Source organism: Rhinolophus sinicus, linkage group LG01 (assembly GCF_036562045.2).
Source record: "Rhinolophus sinicus isolate RSC01 linkage group LG01, ASM3656204v1, whole genome shotgun sequence".
NCBI lineage: Eukaryota > Metazoa > Chordata > Mammalia > Chiroptera > Rhinolophidae > Rhinolophus > Rhinolophus sinicus.
Window position 1 is genome coordinate 33,768,975 of NC_133751.1, and position 8,699 is coordinate 33,777,673.

Below are 8,699 nucleotides of genomic sequence, written 5' to 3' on the forward strand. Positions count from 1 at the left end.
TTCATCTATAAGAAGCAACCACTGTTCTTTTTATAAATCATAGATTAAAGTGTTTTTTTTTTCCTAGATCTTAATAAAAGTAGAATCATATATTTTTTTGTGCATGCCTGCTTGTGTAAAGCATAGTGTCTGTGAGATCCATTCATGCGGTTGAATATCAGAAATGTTTTAAAAATTCTCAATAGTATTTCTATTCCATGGATATATGAAAATCTGTTTATGCATTCATCTATTGATGGATGTTGGGATTATTTGCAGTTATGAACAATTATAAACATTCCAATCAAATTATTTTGTCTAGATATGTATTTATTATTCTTAGATAAATGCCTACGAATAGAATTGCTGAAACAAAGGGTAGGTGCATGCTTAACTTAAAAAGAAAGTTAAGCCATTCAGACCTGTGCTTTTCCTTGTAGATAGATTTTGATTAGTAATTAACTCCTTTACTTGCTATATTTCTATTTAGATTATTTATTTCTTCTTGAGTTTGTTTTGGAACTCTTTTTTGGGGAATTTGTCAATTACATTTAAGTTACTTGATTTGTAAGTATACAATTTATCAAATATTTCTTTATAGTTCCGTAATGTCCAAAGTTACTCACTTTTTTTTTCAATTCTGATTTTAGTAATTTGAGTCTTCTCTTTTTTTTTCTACTTAAGTTTAATCTACCTAAGGTTTGTCAATATCATTGATCTTTTGAAGAACCATTTTGTTTTCATCGATTTTCTCTTGTGCTTTCTTATTCTCTACTTCATTAATTTATACTCTAATGTTTATTATTTCCTTCCTTGTTTTTCCTTTAGATAAAATTTGTTATTCTCATGTCCTTTTGTCCTCTATCCCTCCTTTTCCACTTAATTTTATATTGAGTGAATAATTTCTAATGTAGCATTTTAATTTCTTTAATGATTGCTTCACAATAGGTTGTGTGTGTGTGTGTGTGTGTGTTTGTGTGTGATTGCTCTATGATATTACATTTATATCCTAATTTAGTAGCAGATTTATACTATATTAAAAATGTATTTTTGGTGTCTTTTAGAATTGCATAATTACTTTTACCAGTGTTCTTTACTTATTGATATGGATTCTTACTTAGTATTTGGGTCACTTGCTTTCTTCCTGAAGAATTTCTTTTACTATTTACTGTAAGGCAGTTCTGCTACCAATCAGTTCTCTCAGTTTTTATTAGTCCAGTAAAGTTTTTATTTTTCAAAAGTATTTATCTTTAATTAAGTTTATTGGTGTGACACGGGTTAATAAAATTATATAGATTTCAAGTGTACAACTATATAATACATCATCTACATATTGCATTGTATGTTCACCACTCAAAGTCAAATATCCTTTCATCACCATATATTTGACACCCTTTACCTTTTTCTCCATACCTTCTCCCCTTTCTCTACTTGTTTGTGTTTATGAGTTTATGTTTCTTTGTTATGTTCATCTGTTGCCTTCAATTTTATAAGCTCCATATAAGTGAAGTATATGGTTTTCAACTTTTTCTCTATGACATATTTTACTTAGCATGATAATCTCAAGATCCATCCTTGTCGCAAATGGAAGGGTTTCATCTTTTCTTATGGCTGAGTAATATTTCACTGTATATACAGAGAGTGTAAAAAAATGTATGCACATTTTAAGAAAGAAAAAAAAAAACTGTATTAAAATTGTAATACTCAACATATACCAATAACCAAAGATGAATACGAGTCATGTATATACGTTTTCTTGGCACCTTCAGTATATGACACATCTTTTTATCCAATCACCTATCAGGGAACACTTTGGTTGTTTCCCTGTCTTGACTGCAATGAATAATACTGCAATGAACATAGGGGTACATATATCTTTATGGATAAAAGTTTTTGGATTTTTTTGGTAGATACTCAGAAGAGGGATTGCTGGGTTGTATGGTAATTCTAGTCTTCATTTTTTTTTTTTGAGGAAGCAACATACTGTTTTCCATAGTGGTTGTACCAATTTACATTCCCAGCTGCAGTGTATAAGGGTTCCTGTTTTATCCACACCCTCTACAACACTTGTTATTACTTGTCTTGTTGATTATTGCAGTCTAACAGTTGTGAGGTGTTATCTTACTATGTTTTTATTTTGTGTTTTCCTGATAGATAGTGAAGTTGAGCTTTTTTTTTTTTTTTTTTTTTCATATTTCTGTTGACCATTTCTATGTTTCCTTGGGAGAAGTGTCTGCTCAGGTACTCTGACATTTTTTAATTGGATTGTTAGATATTTTTGTTGTTGTTGTAGAATTTATGAGTTCTTTTTATATTTTGGATGTTAGTCCCTTATCAGAGCTGGTGTTTGCAAATATATATATATATATATTTTTTTTTTTCCCCATTTGGTTGGTTACCTCTTTGTTTTGTTGATGGTTTATTTTGCTGTGCAGAAGATTTTTAGATTGATATAGTCCCGTTCATTTATTTTTGCTTTTACTTCTCTTGCCTTTGAGGTCAAATTCATAAACTCCTCTTTAAACCCAAGGTTCATAAGTTTAGTATATATGTTTTCTTCTACTCACTGTATTGTTCTAGGTCTTATATTTAGACCTTTCATCCATTTTGAGTTAATTTTTGTGTATGGTGACAAATAGCAGTCAAGTTTCATTCTTTTTCATGTGGCTTTCCAATTTTTCCAGCAGCATTTATTAAAGAAGCTTTACATATATATGTGGTTTTTTTCTTGGGTCCCAATTCTGTTATGTTGGTCATTGTGTCTGTTTTCTGCCAATACCATGCTGTTTTGATTATTGTCACTGAACATTATAGTTTGAATTCAGGTAATGTGATACCTCTGAACTTACTCATTTTCTCAGGATTACTTTGGCTATTCAGAGTCTTTTGTGATTCCATACAAATCTGATGACTTTTTGTTCTATTTCTTTAAAAAATGCCATTGGGTTTTTTGATGGGGATAGCATTAAAACTGCATAATGCTATGGGTAATATGGCCAGTTTAAGTATGTTGATTCTTTCAATCCATGAACATGGAATATCTTTCCATTTCTTTGTGTCTTTTTCAATTTATTTTAATATTGTCTCATAGTTTTCAGTGTACATTTCCTTCACATTTTTTGTTAAGTTTATTCCAAAGTATTTTATTCTTTTCATTGCAATTGCAAAATAAATTGTTTTTTCCATTTCTTTTTCTAAACTTTTTTTGTTGGTTTATAAAAACACGATGGATTTTTGTACATTGATTTGTACTCTAGGATTCTACGGTATTTGTTTATTGTTTCTAACAGTTTTTGTTTGTTTGAGTCTTTAGGGTTTTCTATATAAACAATCATGTTGTGTGCAAAAAGTGACAATTTTATTTCTTCATTCTCAATTTGGATGCCTTTTATTTCTTTCTCTTGCCTGACTGGTCCAGCTAGGACCTCCAATACTATTTTGAATAACAGTGGTGAGACAGGGCATACTTCTCCTGATCCTGGTGTTAGAGGAAATATTTCAGTTTTTCACCATTAAGTAAGATACTAGCCGAGGGTTTGTTGTGTGTGGCTTTTATTATGTTGAAGTATTTTTCTTCTATACCCATTTTATTCAGTGTTTTAATCATAATTGTCTATTGTATCTTATCAAATGCTTTTTCTGCATCTATTGATATGGTCATATTATTTTTCCCCTTTATTTTTGTTTATGAGATATATGACATTAATTGATGTGTGTATGTTGAACAATCCTTATGCCCCTGGAATGAATCCTAGTTGATTGTGATGTATAATCTTTTTAATGTATTGTTGTATTTGATTTGGTAGTTTTTTGTTTACAATTTTTGTGTCTGTATTCATCAGAGATATTGTCTGTAGTTTTCTTTTCTTGTGTTATCCATACCAGGTTTTGGTATAAGGGTAATACTGGCCTCATAAAATGAGTTAGGAATTATGGCCTCTTCTTCAATTTTTTGGAAGAGTTTTAGAAAGACAGGTGTTAAATCATGTTTGAATGTTTTATTGAATTTACTAGTGAATCTACCTGGTCCTTTACTTTTACTTTTTAGAAAGTTTAGGATGATTGTTTCAATTTCTTTATTGTTGATTGATCTATTTAGATTTTCCAGTTCTTTGTGATTCAGTGTAGGAAGACTATATATTTCTAAGAACTTGTCCATTTCTTGTAGGTAGTTGAATTTGGTGGCATATAGCCTTTCATAGTATAAAGCAACTACTAACAGAATTAAAGGAAGATATTAACAAAATCACAGAGTTGGGGATCTAAATGACCCTAAATAGATCATCTAAATAGAAAGTGAATAAGAAAACATTGCCCTTAAATGACATATTAGATCAAATGGATGTAATCAACACTTACGAGTCTTTCATCCCAGACACCAGATTATATTTTCTTCTCTAGTGAACATAAATCATGCTATAGGGAAGACCATATGTTGGGAAACAAAACTAGCCTCAACAAATTTAAGAAGAATGAAATCATACTCAGAATATTTTCCAAACATAATGCTTTGAAATTGGAAATCAACTGTAAAAAGAAAGCAGGAAAAATGCAAATATGGGGAGATTGAACAACATGCTACTAAAGAACAACTGGGTCAAAGAAGAAATAAAATTAGAGATCAAAAGATATATAGAAACAAATGAAAATGACAATATGAAGCATCAAAAATTGTTTGTACTCCAAAGTGGTAGCAAGAGGGTAGTTTATATCCTTACAGGTTATCTGAAGACGTAGAAAAATCCCAAATGACCAACCTAACATTGCATCTTAAAGAAGTAGGAAAAAAAACAAAACAATAAAGGAAGCCCTACATCTGCAGAAGGAAGGGGATATAATAATTAGAGCAAAATAAAATGGAATTGAGAACAAAGAGACACTAGAAAAAAATTACAGCAACAAATTTTTGGTTCTTTGAAAAAATTAATAAAATTGACAAAGCCCTGCCTAGACTCAAGGAGAAAAGATCAAAGGTCACTAATCTGGATATAAATTTTTTGGTTTACAGTTTGTTTGTCTTTGATCACTTGAATATATTATCCCTCTCTCTTCTGGTCTGCATTGTTTCTGCTGAGAAGTTAGCTCTTAATCTTACTGAATTTCCCTTGTAATACCAAGTTATTAGAGTAAATATTTTTCATTGAAGTATTGGTCTGTTTCAATATTAGAGAAAACTCTGGATTGGTGGGTTTTCTTGAGAGATGTTTCCTTATTTCCAAGGTGAGGCTAAGGCTCAAGGATAAGTGTTGCAATTTTTGACTTAAAAAAAAACTATCGCTCATGGCAACTAATGTTGAACCGGAGACATGCTGCCTCAGAGGAACCAACAGAAATGTGCTGTAGGAAGGTATCTCACATTCCACAGAATGAAAGTATTTTCACAGCATCCACACTTACGTGCAGCACATGCAAGATGTCCTCATGCTCAGTTGAGAAGGAAACGGCAATTGATGAGAGGAGGTTGATTTGTCTTTCTTCTGCATATTTATGAAGCTGTTGATCCTATGGCAACCTTATCCTTACCTCTTGTGGAGCAGAAGGAAGAGAAACACAGAGAAACCTCCATTGAGGAGTATGCTCCCTCACCCCACTGATTTTGGGCTTGGCTGTTTGACTTGCCTTGATCTCATGGAGAGGAGAATATGCTTTCCTGTTTCTTGTTGTGGCCAATGGGGTGTTGACATATATAATGCAAGCAGAGGTTCGGGCTCTATCACTGATCCTCCTTGAATCAAACCTGCAAATTGGAACCAAACTTGGCTGAATCTATTCTAGATCAACTCCAGCAGACTGACAGATGTGTAAGCAAGAAATGAATGCTTGTTGTTTTATGCCACTGGATTTGGGGATGAGTAATATATAGTTTCAAAGTTTGATTCCCTTGACAGACCCAGCTCTACCAAAAAGGCCTTTAAACATGTGATCTTCTGTTAGAGCCAGATCTCAGGAGAATAATACCTGCATCTCCACAGCACAACACCTGGCGTATCTGGGTCCATCACAGTATCACATAAAAACCATTATAACTATTCTGTGATAACTGTTTGCATTTTAACTATTTGATTTTTTTTTAATTAAAGTTTATTGGGGTGACAATTGTTGGTGGAGTTGCATGGGTTTCGGGTGTACGGTTCTGTATGGCATCGTCTGTGGGTCCCATTGTGTGTTCGCCGCCCGGGGTCGGTTCTCCTTTCATCACCATGTGTTTGGTCCCCTTTGCCCTCATCTACCACCCCTCCCCACTTGCCCTCTGGTAACCACTGGTCTGTTGTCTGTGTCTATGAGTTTTTGTTTCTAATTTGCTTGTCTCGTTCTTCTGTTGTTTTGGTTTGTATAGCAAATATCGGTGAAATCATGTGGTTCTCTGCTTTTTCTGTCTGGCTTGTTTTGCTTAGCATTGTATTCTCGGGATCCATCCATGTTGTCGGGGGTGGTCCTGTTTCATCTTTTCTTGCTGCCAAGTGGTGTTCCATTGTGTGTATGTGCCGCGGCTTCTTTGTCCATTCATCTATTGAAGGACAGTTGGCTGTTTCCATGTCTTGGCCACTGTGGATGAAGCTGCAATGAACATTGGAAAAAAAAACAAAAAAAACAACAACAACAAAAAAAAAACTATCATCTATTAAAAAGTGGTTCCATTGTTTTGTTATAGGCCGAGAAGTAGAATTTAAAAAATCCCACTTAACCCTACCAACTATTTTATAAGCCTGTGTCATTTATTTATTTATTTAATTTTTTATTTCTTTTTTATTTAATTTATTTATTTCTCTCTATACCACTTCTGACACTATCTTGTCTTTTCTGCCTTCTAAAAGAGTCTCTGAACAAGACTTTCTACCTTCAGTTTTGGCTTGTGTCCAGTTGTCTTCCACAATACAGAGTTATCTTACTCATTCAAATTTAAAAATATTTCCCTCTGGTTACAAATTTTAGATGCCTTTCTATTGTCTTTATGATCAAAATCAAACCCATTTACTGTTTAGAAGGCTTTTCAATATCTTATTCCTACACATTATTTTTTTTTCGTATTGCTATTCTCTTCTTTTCATACACTAAGCCCTCGCTATGCTGAACTCTTCAATCATTGAATACACTGTGTTCACTCTTCTTAAAGCTTTTGTATATGTTTTCACTGTGTGGAACTAACCTTTGCCTTTCTGTTTTTACACTTTCTCAGTTTACCTGTTTTTACCAGCTTCAAATCACCCTTTTTGAGAACACTTTTGTATATAAAAACATAATTTTCTTGATAAAAATTTATTTGTGGAGATAGCAACTCTTGTTCCTTTATACTCTCTTGTTTCCAGCAGCTATCACAGTGCTGAACACTATATGAAACAAATTTTTGAATAATATCTCCAAATACTTTAATAAATCTTTGAAAAATAATTATGCATCAAAACATGTTAAGAAATAACCCACACTTGGGAATGGATGTTTTTGAAGTTCTAAATATTAATTTGAAGATTTGCTTCTATAAATAATTCATATGATTATTTATAAATATTTAAATCTAGTAGAATGTACCAAAATGTGATTCTTACAAAATGATAGTTTAAAACTGTTATGCAACCATGAAACCTAAAGAGCAAACTCAATTAAGTTACATTCTCATGCAAAAAGTTTAAAATGTATATAATGGGAATTATAGTACATTTGCATTCTTCTTTATGACAAGAATATTACTACAATAGTAAAAATTGTATTCTGAGAAAATCAAGCAACATTTTTCGTATGTCTTTGATTGAAGAGTTACTAAAAGGTAGGTCACAGAATTATTAATATAAGACTATGTTTTGGCTACTTATCAGCAACCTTATTTTTCCTCTTCATATCCACTTTGGGTAACTTTACTGATTTCCCTATTTTCATTACTTCTTTTTTCATGGCAGTCTATGAGGTTTTTCTTGACTAGTTAAGGTAATTATACATTTTATATAATGGTAAGTTTATTCAAAATTCAGTGAGGTCATATTCAGAAGAATATTTACAGGATAAAATTTGTGTGTAAATTTTCTTTTTCAATAGAAGTTTTTAGTTTGCAGGAGAAACAAGATTTATATTGTATTCAGAAAGAAGTCTTTTAGGATTACTAACTCTGTTTTTCAGGTTTATAGAAAGAAATAAGCAAAGAATCTCAATAATTTCTTGTAATGAAGTGAAATCATGCCAACAATGTAATGATGAAGATATAAATCAGTGAAAGCACAGTGTGTATTCATTCAATAGGTGTTACTATGAATACTAGGTGTTACTTGGTGTTACTATAAATTCTGTTTCCCAAAACCAACATTAAAGAAACTGCAATAATCATAATCTTGTTTGTCAATATTATTTTAAAAGAAATGATAATATTTTATTGTTGCTAAGAATATTAAGAAGACATCTTATTTTTCTTTCAACCTGTTCATTATATCCAAAGGTGGACTAATTTCTTCCAAAGTAGTTTTCCTCCTATATTATGAATCTTGAGTAATAACACACTCATCCATATCTAAGGAACTCGACTCCTTCTCTTTCTTCACCTTTTTCTAATTCAATAAATGGTTGAATCAATTTTTATTCCACCATATTAATCTTTATTGGTTTCATTCTTTCTTCATCTTCCATTACTACCATCCAATCTTCTCTAGTTCTCCTTAACTCATGTGATGGATTTTTATCCAGAATATTTTATCATTACTTTTGTCAATTTTTTTGCACACTGCTTCAAGTTACCT